The sequence below is a fragment of the Trachypithecus francoisi genome, unplaced genomic scaffold (assembly GCF_009764315.1).
Source record: "Trachypithecus francoisi isolate TF-2019V2 unplaced genomic scaffold, Tfra_2.0 Lachesis_group1, whole genome shotgun sequence".
NCBI classification, from domain to species: Eukaryota; Metazoa; Chordata; class Mammalia; order Primates; family Cercopithecidae; genus Trachypithecus; species Trachypithecus francoisi.
The window spans coordinates 165,785,698-165,802,889 of NW_022681454.1; the positions used below are offsets into that span (position 1 = coordinate 165,785,698).

At 33.7% G+C, this 17,192-nt stretch overlaps 1 protein-coding gene across 2 annotated transcripts in view; it reads left to right on the forward strand.

Annotated features, from left to right (window-relative positions):
- GALNTL6 (polypeptide N-acetylgalactosaminyltransferase like 6) overlaps window positions 1-17,192 on the forward strand; it is a 1,250,966-nt gene that overhangs the window by 390,743 nt on the left and 843,031 nt on the right. The window lies entirely within an intron of this gene.

Here is a 17,192-nt window from a genome sequence, read left to right on the forward strand (position 1 = left end):
TTGTCAACTAGAATACAGGCCTGTCTTTATCCATGTGGGCTGCTATAACAAAATGCCTTACACTGGGTAATTTGTGAACAACAGAAATTTGTTTCTCATCTTCTAGGAGCTCAGAAGTCTGAGATCAAGGTGCCAGCAGATTTGGTGTCAGTTGAAAGGGCATTCCTCATAGACAATGTCTTCTCTTGTCCTCATGTAGCAGAAAGGGCAAGATAGCTTGCTCAAGCCTCTTTTATAAGGGTGCTAAGACCATTCATGAGGGTGGAAACTTCATGATTTAATCGCTCCCCGAAGGCCCCACTTCTCAATACTGTCACATTGGTATTAGGTGCCAACATATGAATTTTTTTGGAAAGCAACTTTCTGACCATAGCAAGTGCTCATTTCAAGTTTGTTTTGTGTTGTTTGTCTTTAGTTTTCCCCACTCATTTCCAAAGTTACTTAGGTTAGCGCCTTCTTCCCCCACCCCCTTCACTGAGGTTGTTTGATACATTAATATGGTGAGATTTCTACATATTCCATTCTGAAATTCCCCTGACCTCCTTAATAATTAGCTTTTATTGTTTGTTTTTTTTTGACCGAGTTTCCCTCTGTCACCCAGACTGGAGTGCAGTGGTGTGATCTGGGCTCACTGCAACCTCCACCTCCCGGGTTCAAGTGATTCTCCTGCCTCAGCCTCTTGAGTAACTGGGATTACAGGCGCATGCCACCATGCCTGGCTAATTTTTGTTTTTTTAGTAAAGATGGGGTTTCACCATGTTGATCAGGCTGGTCTTGAACTCTTGACTTTGTAGTCTGCCACCTCAGCCTCCCAAAGTGCTGGGATTAGAGCTGGGGTTGCCTCGCCCAGCCAATGATTAACTTTTTAATTAGCATACATTAAAGTTCACTGTTTTTGATGTAAAATATAATGGATTTTGAGAAATACAGACTGCCAGGTGTCCATGATAACAGTGTAATATGGAATAGTTTCATAGCCCTAAATAATTACCTGTGCTTTACATATTCAGCTCTTCCCTGCCCCTTCATGAACCCCTGGCAACCACTGCTCTTATTTTTTTATTTTATTTTATTTTTTTGGAGATGGAGTTTCACTCTTGTTGGCCAGGCTAGAGTGCAATGGCCCCATCTCAGCTCATCACAACCTCTGGCCCCTGGGTTCAAACGATTCTCCTGCCTCAGTCTCCTGAGTAGCTGGGATCACAGGCATGCACCACCACTCCCTTCACGATGTTGGTCAGGCTGTTCTCCAACTCCTGACTGCAAGTGAACCACCCACCTTGGCCTCCCAAAGTGCTGGGATTACAGGCGTCAGGCACCATGCCTGGCCAACCACTGCTCTTTTATCATTGCCATAGTCTTATATTTCCTAAAATATCACGTGGTTGGAATCATATAGTACACAGCCTTTTCAAATTGGCTTCTCATGCCAGAAAAAAATGCGTTTAAGTTTCATCCATTTTTTGGGGTTTCATAGTTCATTTTTATTAATCACTAGATAATATTGCATTGTATAGATGTTCCAATTAATTTATCTACTTGCTATTGAAGGACATCTTGGTTGCTTGCAGTTTGTGGGGATTATAAATAAAGCTGCTATAAACATTTGCAGTGAGTTTTTTTGTGTGTGTGGACATACATTTTCAAACTAGTTAGGTAAATAGCTAAGATTATGGTTACTGAATTGTATGAAACTGCCAAAGTGACTTCCAAAGTGGCTATGTCATTTTTTCATCCCTATCAGCAATAAAGGAGAATTCCTGCTTCTTTATTTCCTCCCTAGCAATTGGTATTGCCAATTTTGGAAATTTTAACCATTCTAATAGATGTGTACAAGTTTTTTATTAAAATTGAAACTTGCAATTTTCTAACAACAAATGAAATTGAGGATTGTTGCATATGCTTCTTTTGCATTTATATATCTTCTTTGATGAGATGTCTGTTCAGTTGATTAGCCTGTTTATAAATTGACTTGTTTTCTTATTATTAAACTTTAAGTGTTATTTGCATATTTTAGAGAGCAATCCCTTGTCAGATATGTATCTTGTAAACATTTTATCTCAGTCTGTAGCTTGTCTTTCCATTTTATAAAATATTGTCTTTGGCAGAGCAGAAGTTTTTAATTTAAATAAAGACCAACTTAACAATATTTTATTTTATGGTCTGTGCTTTTGTATCTAAAAACTCATCACCAAAACTAAGGTCACCTAGATAGTACCCTAAGATTTCTTCCAGGGGTTGTATAATTTTTGTATTTTACAGTTAGGTGCTTGCTTTATTTTGGATTAATTTTTGTGAAAGATATGAAATTTGTGTCTACATGTTGATATTGTTTCATATTGCTGCGTGTATTAATGTAACAGATATCCATTTGTTGTAGAGACTCTCCTTTCTCCACTGACTTGTCTTTGATTCATTGTCAGAAATCAATGGACTATGTGCGTGTTTATTTCTGGCATTTGTATTCTGTTCCGTTGACCCATGTGTCAATTCTTATGACAATACCATGTGTTTTGATAACTGTAACATTATAAGTCTGGAAATTGGGTAGTTTGAGTCCTCTGACTGTCCCTTTTCTTCAGTATTGTGTTATTTATTCTAGGTCTGTTGTCTTTCCATATAAACATTAGAAACAGTTTATTAATATCTATAAAATAGCTTATCGGGATTTTAAGTGTGATACCATAGTCTTCTCTATTTTTTTTTTTCTTGGACAGCCTCACTAGAGATTTATCAATTTCATCAATCCTTTTTCAAAGAAGTAGCTTTTGACTTGATTGGTTCAATTTCATTACATTAATTTTATTTTCAATTTCATTAATTTCTGCTCTATTTTATTTCTTTTTCTTTCTTTCTTTCTTTTTTTTTTTTTTTTTTGAGACAAAATCTCCTCTGTCACCCAGGCTGGAGTGCAGTGGCATGATCTAGGCTCACTGTAACCTCCGCCTCCTGGGTACAAGTGATTCTCCTGCCTCGGCTTCCTGAGTAGCTGGGATTACAGATACATATTACCATGCCCAGCTAATTTTTGTGTTTTTAGTAGAGACAGGGTTTCACCATGTTGGTCAGGCTGGTCTTGAACTCCTAACCTCATGATCTGCCTGCCTTGGCCTCCCAAAGTGCTGGGATTACAGGTGTGAGGCACCATGCCTGGCCTTTTGATTTCTTTACTTCTGCTTGCTTTAGGCTTTAACTGCTCTCTCTCTGTTTCCTGAGGTTGAAACTTAGATTATTAACTTTAGAACTTTCTTCTTCTCTAATGTATGCATTAGTTGCTGTTAATTTACCTCCAGAGCGTACCACAATTTTTGATGTTTTATTTTCATTTAGTTCAAATTTCTCTGAGGTATTTATGGACTCGTGTATAGTATAGAAATGTGTTATGTAATCTCCAAGTGTTTGGAGATTTTACCTCTGTCTTTCCTTTATTAATTTCTAGTTTAATTCCTGTATAGTCCAAGAAAATTGTTTGTATGATTTCTATTATTTTTAAATTTGGTGTGTTTTGTGGCTTATGATGTGGTTACTTTGGTGAATGTTTTTGAAAAGAATGTATATTCTATTGTTTTGGGATTGAATATTCTAAAAATATCAGTTAGGTCATGTTGATTGACAGTGTGGTTCAGGTCAACTCTATCTTTACTAATTTTCTGCCTACTTGATGTATCAATTAATAAAAGAGAGATTTTGAGGTTTCCAACTGTAACAATGAATTTGTCTATTTTTTTTGCAATTCTGTCAGTTTTTGATATTCTGTTATTAGATGAGTACACATTAAGGATACTAGTTCTTCTTAGAGGACTAACCACTTTATCATTTTAATCTTCCTCTCTCGTGAAGTCTGACTTGTCTGAAATTAATTTAGCTACTTCATTTTACTTTTGATTAGTGTTACCATGGAGTACCTTTCTCTATCATTTTTACTTCTATCCTATCCTAGTCTTTATATTTAAAGTAGGCTTGTAAACAAAATTTAGTTGAGAATTACGTTTTTATATTCACTCTAAAAATCTCTGTCATTTAACTGCTCTATTAAGACCATTCATATATAAAGTGCTTTTAATATGTTCACTGCATCTGTAACTGTTTGATATCTGTTGCAGTATTTTTTTGCTGCTTTAATCTCCTCTTTTTCTGCTTTGTATAGTTTTCATTATTTTATATCATTTAATTTGCCCCCTTTCATAGACATCAATTACACTTCCTTTTACATGTATAATAGTTACTCTAGACTTTGCATTATACATTTCTAATTAATCTAAGTCCACAGTAAATAACAGTACCTTGCTTTCTACATACCAGTTCTTTCCTCCAGTCCTTTACAACACTGCTGCCATTCATTGTATCTATTCATATGTTATGTACCCCCAATATGTTGTTACTAATATGACTTTAAACAAACCATTATTTCTTAGGTTAATTGAGAATAAGAAAAATGAAATATTCCATTTTATCTTCATTTATTCATGCTCTTTATTTACATAAATCTGAGTTTTTGAACTATACTATATCATTTTCCTTGTCCCTGAAGATCTTCTTTTAACATTTACTGTTGGGAAGTTCTCCTGGACATAAATTCTCTTACTTTTTGTTTGTGAAAATCTTTACAACTTCTTCACTTCTGAAAAATAATTTCACTGAGTATAGAATTCTATTAACAGTGTTTTTTTTCTTCCTTTCAATGTGTTCAATAATTCCAAACTCTTTTTACTTGCATAGTTTCTAAAAAGATGTCCTCTCAAAGTATTATTCCTGTTTATCTACTGGTAAAGTATTATTAAAGCCCTTCCCACCCACTCTGGCTTCTTTCGAGATTTTCTCTTTGTCTTCTGTTTTCTGCATTTGAATATGATATGCTTAAGTGTAATTTTTTTTCATATTTATTCTGATTGATATTCTTTGTTTTTCTTGGATCTTTGGTTTTGTGTCACTCATTAATTTTGAAAAATTCATAGTGATGATTCAAATATTTTATCTCTCACAGTTTTGGATATTCTCTTTTTCTCCATTATTTCATCAACAAAAAGAGTCAAACACTGTAAAATATTTGAAGAGATTTATTTTGAGACACATATGAGTGACCACAGCCCATGACACAGCCCTCAGGAGATCCCGAGAATGTTTGCCCAAGATGATCGGGGCGCAGCTTGGTTATATACCTTTTAAGGAGGCCTGAGACATCAATCGAACACATTTAAGAAATACATTGGCTTGGTCCAGAAGGACAAGACAACTCAAAGAAGGGAATGGGAAGTAGAGAAGGGGGCCTTCCAGGCTATAGGTAAATTTAAACTTTTTCTGGTGGACAATTGGTTAAGTTTGTCTAAAGACCTGGGATATAGAAAGGAAATGTTCAGGTTAAGACAAAAGATTCTGGAGACCAGGAGGAGACCAAGGTTCTTTTGAAATCTTTTTGTGGTTGCCCTTAGACACAACAGATGACAAATGTTTCCTAATTCAACCTTTAAAAGAAGCTGGACTCTTAATCTCCTCAGGATTGGGAGGGCCTGGAAGAAAAAGATCTAGCAATGTTCATAGAGATTCTCTACACATGCAAATTTCCCCCACAAAGGACAGCTTTGCAAGGCCATTTCAAAATATGGGGTAAAATATTTTGACTTTCTTCTTTGTTATATAATGTCATGCAGGAGACACATTGGAAAGTAAGTCGCAATATATATGGTTCAATAAACCCATCTGATGAGAATTTATGGTTTGTAGAACAAGACTCTCCAAACCCCTTAGATAGGAATTTGGGCAAGATAAAAAAAATATCAGAGCTAGTCTTAAATTTCCTCTATTTTAATTTTAGCTTAAGGAAGTTCCTATTGACAAATCTTTAAGCCCAGTGATTCTTTTCTCAGCCATGTTTGTTCTGTTAATAAAACCATCAAAATAATTCTTCAATTCTGTTATATAAATATTTTAGAATTTCTAGCATTTCCTTTTAATTCATTCTTAAACTTCCCACTGCTGTGTTTACGTGCTCCATCTTTTCCAGCTATGTCTACTTATTTCATTCGAGCCTTTAACATGTTATAGTTACTTTACATTCACTGCCTACTCATAGTAAAATTTTGTCCTATATGAGTATAGTTCTGATGCTTGGTTTGTCTCGTCAGACTGTTAGGATATATCAGCCAACAGGAATTGACTAATTAGTAATTAGATCTTTGTATAAGCTTTTGTTTATCTGGAGGAATTGGCCTGTATTGAATGTTTACTGTAGGTTTAGGTATAGGTATCAAAAACTTAGTTCTAATATCTTGGTTTTCATGTCCCCTTTGTATTTGGGCTTCTCTAATGACTCCTCTTTATATAGAGTCTATGTCTTTCAGCTCTTTCAGCTCTAACACACCGTTTTTATATTGTAACTCTATTGCTATGGTGATAAGGGATGGGGAGGGGGAGCGTTATATAATTTTAAGATTAAATCTTAGTCTTTTAGTGGGCTTTGTTCTTGGAATGTAGCCTTCATAAGTTCCCCTTCATAAGCCTCATGTCTTTGCCCATCCCAGCTCCCTTAGGTGAGACAGATAAGCTAGAGTAGACTAGAATCCTTAGGAAAATGCCCTTTCCCCAACTTGGATAAGACTCTAGTAAAGTCTTTTTCTGTTGATAGTAGGTCTTTGTTATGGAGAACCCTCTAGGCATATTTTACAAAGGTTAGTTTTTCTCACCCTATGCCAGAACCATGAGGGGGTTTTTCTTGGATTTTCTTCATGATGACCTGGTATGCTTAGTGTAGAATGGGGGCTCCCTCAGACTGTAGCTCCTGGAGTTTCTGACTCTCAGCTTCCATCAATTCATTAGAGTTATCATTTAAGTGTTTTCACTTGTTCATGGTTCCTGCAGTTTCTGCTCTAAGAAAAGAGACCTTGGTTTAGGACTCTCTAGATTTTCATATCTCTCTAAAATTCTGAGCAGTGGTTTGCTCTGAAATCTCAGTTTTCTAATGGGTCCAAGAAAAGTTGCAGATTTTCAGTTTGTTCAGCTTTATTCTTGTAAGGACAAGAATGACAATCTTCAAACTTTATATAGGATGGAACTGAAACTAGAAATTCCCCATAGTCATTTTTTATACTTTATTTCTAGAGTAGTTATATTAAATACTTTTAAAGATCTGAATGTTAATAACAATCGGAAAGACAAGAGTGTTCAGGATTTTTAATGAAGTGATATATTTAATGAAGTGATACATTTGTGATGTATATTCATGTACATTAACAGTTTATTAAGTAATAATAAATAATTAAATAATAATAATGGATACTTGACAAGCAAATCAAATTCATCTTACAACTACATGAGATAAAATTTTTTATTTCCATTTTATAGATTAACAAAGTGAGACCAGAATTTTTGTTCTTAACCACTAATTATTTTAACTCCTGAAAGAATATTAAATTTCTGTCTATTTCAGACATTTTGGAAGGCAGATAAATATATGTTAAAAAGAAGTTAGCCAAATTAAAATGGATTTATTAATTAGATCACTTTGCAATCAGAAAATATAATATCTCAGATTAAGCGTGTGTGTGTATATATATATACTGTTGATATATATACACACAGAAGTATATATACATATATGTATCCTTCTGTTCTTAAAAATATAGGCAAAAGAATAACCCTTATTTAAGTATTTTTTTAAAAAGTTATTCCTTGGCGTCTATGTTTCTCATTATTAATATGAATTATTTTACTTGTTGATATTTTTAAGACATCAAAGGCAATAAAGTAGAATACATGGCATTGTTATGTAAATGACACCCTTAACACAGAAATGATAAATGCTATCTAGACTTTTGTTTTGTTTTATGACCAAATGCAGATAAATCTTTCACAACATTTATTAATATGCTATTCAATTCCCATATCTATGTTCTATAAAATGAAGTGTCTTAAATTTAAAAAACTTTTTGACAGCAAGCTATAATTATAATAATCGAAGTCGTTTTCCCGTAAGTAAATTATTTTCAGAATACAGAGTAGATACCAGGAAAACACAGTGATCTATTGTCTCTCATGTCTACAGTTTGTTGAACAAGATATTTTAAATTAAAGCTTGAAAAACGTCTCTGCTGGTATTTGAAATAATTAGCTGTGAAAGTCATGGTCCAAGACCCTTTTAAGATTTAGATTTTAAGTGCTTTTTCTTCTACTTGTCAAGTCTTGACATTTTATCATTTGGTATTCAAGGAAATTGAGACTATTTCCTCCTCCGAACACTGTAGACAAATTATATTTATGCTAGATAGCCAATATAATGCAAAGCAACCTGGTTTTGATATTTAAAAGTATTGGCACTTCTGCCTGAAAAGATGCTTGCTTACCCACATAAGAACCAATATCTATATGTAAGTAAAATAACTTGTGAAATACTTTTTTAGAATTAAATTTTCCAGTGGAAAATATTATATTATACATTCAGCCAGTAAATCCAAGTCTCTGTTACAAATTTCTCCTTGTAAGTCTTAGAAATCTTAAGTGTATTGTGTCTCAAACTCAGCACATCTCTGTCCTCCTCTGTCCCTTCACAATGATTAAATAACCTAAGAAGATCTCATTGAAGGTAATATTGTATAGTTTCTTTGTTTGTTTTTTTCATAGTACACCTGTAGAATGTAAGCTCTTCAAGGGTATGACACTCTGCTTTAGTCACTGATAAATCCCAAGTACCTAAACAGTGCCAGACACATTAGGTACTCAATTAATATTGGTTATCTGAATGAGGGCCTCCTTCTACTTGAATATAATTTCCCTCAGAACTGCTATTTCTTTTGGCTTACCACCCTATCTCTAGTGCAAGAGCAGGCATTCAATAAATACATGTTGAGTGGGCAGCCGAATGGTGAATTGAATAAAATTACATCAGCACTAAAATACTGGTGCTAGAAGGGGAATATGGTATAAATATCCCCTTCCCTATATCTCTAGACGACATATCTGACTTACCAATCATCTATTTTACATGTTAGGTTGTGATACTCCTGAAGAAAAATAAGTTTGTTCAATTTTTTATGATTTACAATGGCTTTATATTTTCATTAAATATTTCCAAAGATTGAATGAGCTTAAAACACCAACTCAGCTATTAGGACAGACAGGCAAAAAACATGTTTGTTTTGAGTCTTTCAAGTACAAAGTTTGGATATTTCAATTGTCTTCACCATTTCGGACAATTTTCTTCAGATAAAAATTTAAAATCATCACTTCAGAAACCATTTACAATTCCAACAAAACTAAAAGTAGTGAAGACCTAATTGAAGACAATGTTGAGGTCTTATCTACATTTGTGCACATGTGACTGATGCAATAATGATTTGGTTATTGTGAACATGATGATAACTATAGTCAAATTAAGCATATTTATGTAGACGTATTTTAGGAATATGAAACAGATAACTTAGCCATGCTATTATCCAATCATTTCTTAAGTGCATTCTAATCTTATATACTCAGTTGTGATTCTGGTTCTTGTACTATCAAGCTGTCTATTTTGTTAGTAGATATGTGAAAGCACCTGGGTAACATACAAGTTGGAGAAAACTAACACTCTTTCTTGGTTTCTTTGTCAGTATCACCCTTGTTGTGAAAAAAGATCGTAGCTTTTTCTACCTAATCCTCATTTCATCTTTCTGTATTATTTGTTTCCCTTTAGTCATAACACAGTGAACTCAGATTAATAAGAAAATAGCATCACAGTTTAAGATAATATTGATTCTGGAGAACAACCGAGAATACTGTGTGTTTTCCTTGACAAATTGATAGGATGGAATTCTAGAAGCACCATACGATATCTTTCTGAAGAAAAATTTGATAGGTTGTAAAACCCAGCCTCAATGAACCCAGAAAACCATGAGTCTTTGAATCACCATCAACAGGGGGATGGACGATCCTGGAAGATTAATATAATATGTGCCTTTTTTGAAACAATCTTTATTTGCTTTTATGTTTCTACAGAAATGCTATCCACATTCATACAAATTTGTGAAGTTTGTGTGTGTGTGTGTGTGTGCGCGCACGCGTTTTTCTTCACCCTTAGGAATCATAAAGTGAATACTTTGAGGAAAAAAAAGTTCTCAGAAAATTTGTCATTTTTTTTAAGATGCTGATCTTTTCACTATTTCTACAAGGTATGCACTGCATAGCAAGCAGGGATACAGAGGGCTTTCCTGCTGAGCTAACAGGTTTCTGTTTTGATGGAAACAAGTAAAAATTATAGTAATTTTGAGTGTCAGTAGCAGAACTATCCTACATCATATGCTTAGATGGAAATTTTATATGTCAGCTGGATTGTAACTACTGCTGAGTTCTTAACCCTACTTAATATCAGGGAGGATTTTACCTGGCACTTTCAGTTTATTTCCTTTAACAAAATTACTCTTAATAATGTTATTCTTTATTCTCATGAGAATAGTTTTCTACTTATCCCTCTGGTTTCTTACTAACAGAAGCTTCTATTTACTAACAATTAATTCTGGCTATATTATTGAAACTTAAGAAGTAATAATATAGGAGAAAAGGGGATCAGCACAAGATGTTTTTTCTTTCCTTTACAGCTACCCAGACATTAGTCATATCTAAACAATGTGGCATCTTCAGAAATTTCTCACAAGCACACCAAAAAAAAATCATAGAATGAGGGTGATCTGACCTCTACCTGTGCAAACAAGTGATGTTTAATCTTTCCACTCACCAAAGAATGAACATCTCATTAAAAAGTAGTTTCAGGATGATGGAAGCAGGAAGCAAGAGATGTAAGAACTCTTACATTGTGTTCTTTATTCACATTAATATAGTTATTTAATAGCAAATGTTAGTGTGGGTGTGATAGCAACTTTTTCTTGCAAATAAATCCCATATGGAAATACGTATAATAAAAGTGAGCATCACTAAATGATAAAATTTCACCCTGTAATTTGTGTGGTCAACATAAAAGATGTATCATCCAGATAAATGATCTCATCTGGGATGCTGAGGATTAAGGCATTCAGTTTTTTGTGTTTTTTTTTTTTTTTATCCTCAAAATAAAATCAAGCATTATTTAATTACCATATACCAGAACTGACTCTGCCTCTGACTTTTTCACTTTTTCAGCTCTCTTTACCAGCCCGTGTTGTCAATGTTTGTCTTTAACTAGCTATAATGATCTACACACCCACCTTGGGGAATTACTATGCAAGTATCATTAAAATGGTATATGAAAAATAATTTTGTGCTCTCAGGTTGTTCAGATACTGATATAAATACAAAGGATAAATTTGTGAGTTCCAAGTCTTGGTAAACTTCATCAAGTTTATAGCAATAAGAGATAATGCCATCAATTTCTGAGGCAGAGAGTGAATGGGAGTCATGATTAAGACTATAACATAAGCTTGTCCCGAGTTTTCAGACTAGTAACTGAAGGTTTGATATGCCCAAAGACATAATCCAGCACAATATGTTTTGCAAATATTTTAATTAGTTTGAAATTTTTAAATCAAGATTTTACATAACACTCATTTCCAGATTCTATTGAAAAATTTTAAGATCTGAATATAAGAACTACCCTCCTTAGTACATCTTTCTGCTTGCTTCACACATCTGAGATCCTCATCCTATTTCAGATATGTTTACAAAGTCAAGAGCATGGACTGACTAGAAGTTTTAGCAACTGATATCAGTTCAATGCCTATTTTATTTGGTCAGTATCTTAAAATCGTTAACAATGACACATTTGAGAATTTATTCAGAATGTAAAAACAAGATAATTCTTTCCACCAAAAAATTTTATGTTCTGATACTAATTTATCAATGTTTGTACATATACAAAAATACAGAAACTTCTCTGTAGATTATTTGAGACCCATTGCATGTTCTGTAATTGAATTCAAACTGAGGAAGGAAAGAGATGTTAGAAGAATAATAGAAAAACCTTAATTTCCTCATGACATTTTATTCTATTACTCTTCAGTTGGAGAGCCTTTCTTGACTTCCTGTTGCTCAGTGCATAGAGTTCAGAGACCTGTGTATGAATTTTTTTGTGTGGCTTTACCTTACCTTTCTTGCTTCATTTCTTAACATTTTTCTAAGTGATTTTATCTAATACAGTTTGAATAAATGAATAGTGAGAGAATCAGAAAAAGTCTCCACGTTTGTTTGGTTTTATAATTCATAAGATTTAAAGACAGATATACTTGGATCAAATTCTAGTTTGCCACTTAATTACGTGATCTTGAAGAACTTATTAATGATATGACCTCAACTTTTCTAAACCCCAGTTTATCACCTGGTTCTTAGTTTTCATGTGGATAAAATTACATAAGAATATACATATGTTTTCTCCTTTTTCCCATACAGTCCTCCATGTAGTTAGTTTTCTGGTAGTGTTCCATTTGCTTAAAACATTTCCTAGGTGTCTTCAATATATAAGAACTTAATAATGCCTAATATGAGAACCATACTCATCACAATATTTTGTTAACATCTCCTGTAACAAAATTTCAACCACATAATTTATTATTTGTTTAATGATTTAAGATTTCTCTCTGTGACTATGTTAAGATTTTTCAAGGGCAATGTGTAAATAACTCAAATATCTATAAAAATAGCAGGGACAATGAAAACAATTGGCATTTATATATCAAGTTTTGATAAACCAAGGGCTTTCACATACTTTATCATATATGAGATTTACTACTCAAAAAACCATGTAATATGGGTAAGGTAGGTATTGTTCTTGTTACCCTAATTTCATATGTGATCTGAGACACCTAGAAGACCTAGAGGACATGCCGATTTTTGCCTATAGTTAGAAACTCTAATTTATATCTTCTGTGCTTTGAATCCAGCGTTTGTCTACTACATCATATTTTCTTCTAAGGAACAAATAGAATCATACATATATGGTTGATTGTGACAATAAAAGTTCATTGATTGATTTATGAAACCTAAGATAGGTTTTAGAATACACATAATCTTTTCTTCACAGAGTTTCACAAATGTGTACTTTTATTGTCATCGCGTTTGTAGTTATGACAAATAAGTTTGCTCTAATTTAGAGATAAAGAAACAAAGTTTTTTGATTCACCAGGGATTTCCAGACCAACAGCCCTTGGGAGATGCTTTAAGATTACTAAAAGTTTATACCAGTGGCAGGCATCGCCAGAGCCCATCACTCCCTAGAGTAGTATACCCTGGTTTTCATATCCCTATGAAGACTGTGTATCACATTTCTGTCCCCAAAAGATGCTTGTGTCACATCCCTGACTCCAAAAGGTGTTTTAATTTGTTACCTCTGGTAAATACATTGCTCTTGAGTAATGTTTTATCCTTGGAAATAGTTTCTTATGACTTATCTAAAAGGATGTTAGTTTCAATGGACTCTGGGATCCCAGCCCTCACTATTACATGTGGTTTCTACTGAATGGATTCTGTCTCCTCTGTCCCTGATATTTTTTCAAGTTAATTATTTGTAGCAATATCACAATGAATAAAAAGTCCTCAAGGTGAACAACCAGAATAGCGCTCACAAATAAATGGCCAACCTAATTATGGGTCTGAAATATATGCCGCAAGAAGGTACAATACTGTCTATATATTAATTTTACAAGGTCATAGATAATGGATCTGTACTATTGTAATCAAACAGAGGACGCATGGTACAATCCAAAAGAGAAGCAAATGGGTCTGGGCACTGGAGATCGCTCATGTGAAAGGAAAGGTCAGAATACTTATGCACCATCTACTGGATAGTTAAGCTTTCAAAACCAATGTAATTATATACAAATGCACTGAGATGATATAGATTTATTTATTAGGTATGCAAGCATACCTAGTCTTTATATTGGTCATTAGCCCTCAATATGAAAAAGATTCTTCAGTAGATTGTGGTACATAATATGTTAATGAATTGGACTTTTTTGTTTGTTTGTTTTAAGGTGATCATTGTGTCACATTCCAATGCATACAGATTAGAGGTTCTCAACCCATAGAAAGCCTCAGAATCACCTGGTGAATTTGTAACACACAGACTTCTGTCTCTCTGTTAGTTTCTGATTTACTAGACCTGAGGTGAGAGACAGGAATTATTTCTAGTAAGTTCCCAGGATGGCCGGGTGTGATGGCTCATGCCTGTAATCCCAGTTTACTCAGATGGCTGAGGCACGAGAATTGCTTGAGCCGAGGAGGCGGAGGTTGCAGTGAGTCAAGATTGCCCCACTGCACTTCAGCTTGGGCAACAGGGTGAGATGCTGTCTCAAAAACAAACAAACAAACAAACAAATAAAAATAAAAATAATTAAAAAAAAAAAAAAAAACTAGTTCCCAGGTAATGCTGATGCTGCTGGTCTATGGTTAGCATTGATACTGATAAAAAAGATATTAGTGTAGCAAATCCTCCAGATACGCTTTATTAAAGCAGTTTCAGATGGTCTGATTTAGCCTGATTCCCCTACCATTATAAAGTGTTCTGTTGATACTAACACACCTTGCTAGAGCTCTAATAGCGGCTGAGAATGCCTAATAATTTTTATTTGAGATTTAGGTTTTGCATAAAATAATACTTAGAAATAATTTTTTAAATCTAATCATACTATAAAGACTATGGTGGTAACCAGCAATCCTCTTGCCCACCTCCCCTGCTTGCAATTTCTGATACCCAGGGGCAACTATGTCAATCTTTTGTTTTCATTCTGTCATATGACTCCATATTTGTAGATAACATGTATATTATTCTTCTCTTTTTTTTTCCTATTTTGGTTTTATCTACTGCTTTCCCATCAAAGAAAATATCTATTTAACTGTCTTATTCCAGTCTTTCCCTAAACCTCCAATATACTTATGTTAGTTAAGCCAATATTCCGGTTAGATTATTCATATATGAATCAAACAATGTGCTATGATTAGGCTTTCTTTTTTATACATTGTTTTTGTTTCTTATAGCCTTATCAATCGGTGCATTTTTCATTTGCTTAGTTTTTAACATATATCATTAATTAATTCTAATCTTTTTGGAAGAACTGTAACTGTCATTTCAATATTTTTTTTAAAGGAAAAAAGTAAGTTATGTGTGTGTGTGTGTGTGTGTGTGTGTGTGTGTGTGTGTGTTTCCCCCACAGAGGCATCCTTTCTGGAGCTTCTCTCCATTCCCTTATACAGTGGGACTGGAGGATCTCTGAACTTGCTACCATTTTGCCACCTCTCTGCAATGTTGTATTTTTTCCCTCTGTCTCTCATTTTGTTTGTTTGTTTGTTTTTCTGTTTCTCAGTAGGGTTCCTTTGACCTTCGTTTTCCAAACTGTCTCTTAATTTTTCCCTCCCTGATATCACATTTTTACATTTCAGGAACTCTCTCTGATTCTCTACATGCTTCTTTTTTAAATTTCTGTATCTCTGAAGGAACTTTTCTTAAAATTCTTTGAGAAAATTAAATTTAGAATTTTTGAAGTTTTTAGCTGGACCTTATATTGCCTCTGTTTTCTTCAAGTTTGGTATGCTTTTTGTTCCTTTTTGGCCTCTTAATTGTACGTTAAAGGCTCTCCGAAATCCCTGGAAATCCTTTGCTGCCGATTCATACTCATGAGTGAAGTCATGAAAATAGTGACATGAAGTTCTCTGTGTACAGAAGGGCTTGCTAATTAAGCTATTTCCCACATGGTTACTGGGCGTGGACCTAGGAGCCAGTAGCTGTATCTCTTCCAGTTGATTTCAATTCTCCAGGTAGGAATTCCTCCATCTCTTATGTAAGGATGTCAGCTGTGGACTGGCAGCTTTCTAGAGGTCTAGTAAAGGAAGATACCTTCATTAACAATGTTTGATACATAGGCTAACATGGAACTATGATTTTCACTGCAGTTTGACAACCTTATATTCAACTGTTTCTAGTGGCCTGAGAACATACCATTCATGCTCCAGTCTTTTATGGATGGGAGTCCAGCGGATGGCCCTCAGAATTCACCCCCTTGTTTGAGTTGAAGAGAGAACCCAGAAGAGTCTAACTGCCCCTTATTAAAAATGGTCACTCTTTATCTTTTCACCTTTAACCTGAGAATCGGATATATAAAATGTCCCCAGTTTTTACATATTTTGAAAATTCAGTGCCATAAAAAAATACTTCCTTCCCAGTAGTTCCCAGCTATTTACAAAAACTTTATGTGAGTTCTAATATCTTCTTTCCTGATGCAGCTGATGCTTTATTGCCATTTTCATTTGACTTCTGGAGAGAGTAAATGTTAACTTTTGTGTTCAATCAACTTTTGTTCAATCTGCATTATATTACTACTTATTAAGAATTCGCTATCTTACATATATCAAAATAAGGAAAATAGTGTGTCCCTGGTACCCAGAGACAGCTCACACACTGGATTTTATACAAGAATACCTCCATGTTTCATGTTAAAATTTATTTTAAAATTATCTATTTTAATCTGAAAGTTATGTTTGTAAATTAGTATTATCTAAATCAGTGTAGGAGATTTTCATTAATGCTCAGTACTTACCACTGTAAATGCATGGTTGAGACAAAACATGGGTTATGCATTTCATATTCATTTGATTCTTTAATACTTTCTATGCATAACTGAGTTCTAAAATTTCTAATTATAAAATGATCAATTCAAGAAATGCTTGACTTTTTAAAATGTTTGCTATATATTGCCAAACCTGTACTTTTCTGTTTTCTTTTACTTTTACTATGTCATTTTCTATTTACTTTTCCATAAGTTTTGTTTCATTTTCCTTTAAAAAATTATCATCATTCCTAATATTTTATATAAATTCACCATAATCTTTGTATATTTGTCCCTGTTTTTTTCTGAGCGCACCAATATTATGAGCAACAAATTCTTTGAAATATGTAGATTATAGTCACCTGATTGGGAAAATATTTTCTCTGATTTTAACTACCTTTTTTAAGGAAATAATATTATGCCCCATTTTTATCCTTTCAAAACAAGTATATCTTTTATAAACTATGAAGATAGGCTAAAGGTAGATAAGTTTTCAAAAGCATAATTGCTCTATTATCTAAAACTAAGAAATAATACATTTTGTATCTTGAAAAGGCTGTTAGAATAAAATTACCTCACTGAAATTATTCATCTTTTGGCTAAATTGACTTTTTCTTTTTGCTTTCTAGAATTTTATTTTCTTCATTCAGTTGATGTATTACTTATTTCCAAAAAAGAACAAAAGAAAAAATAGTATAT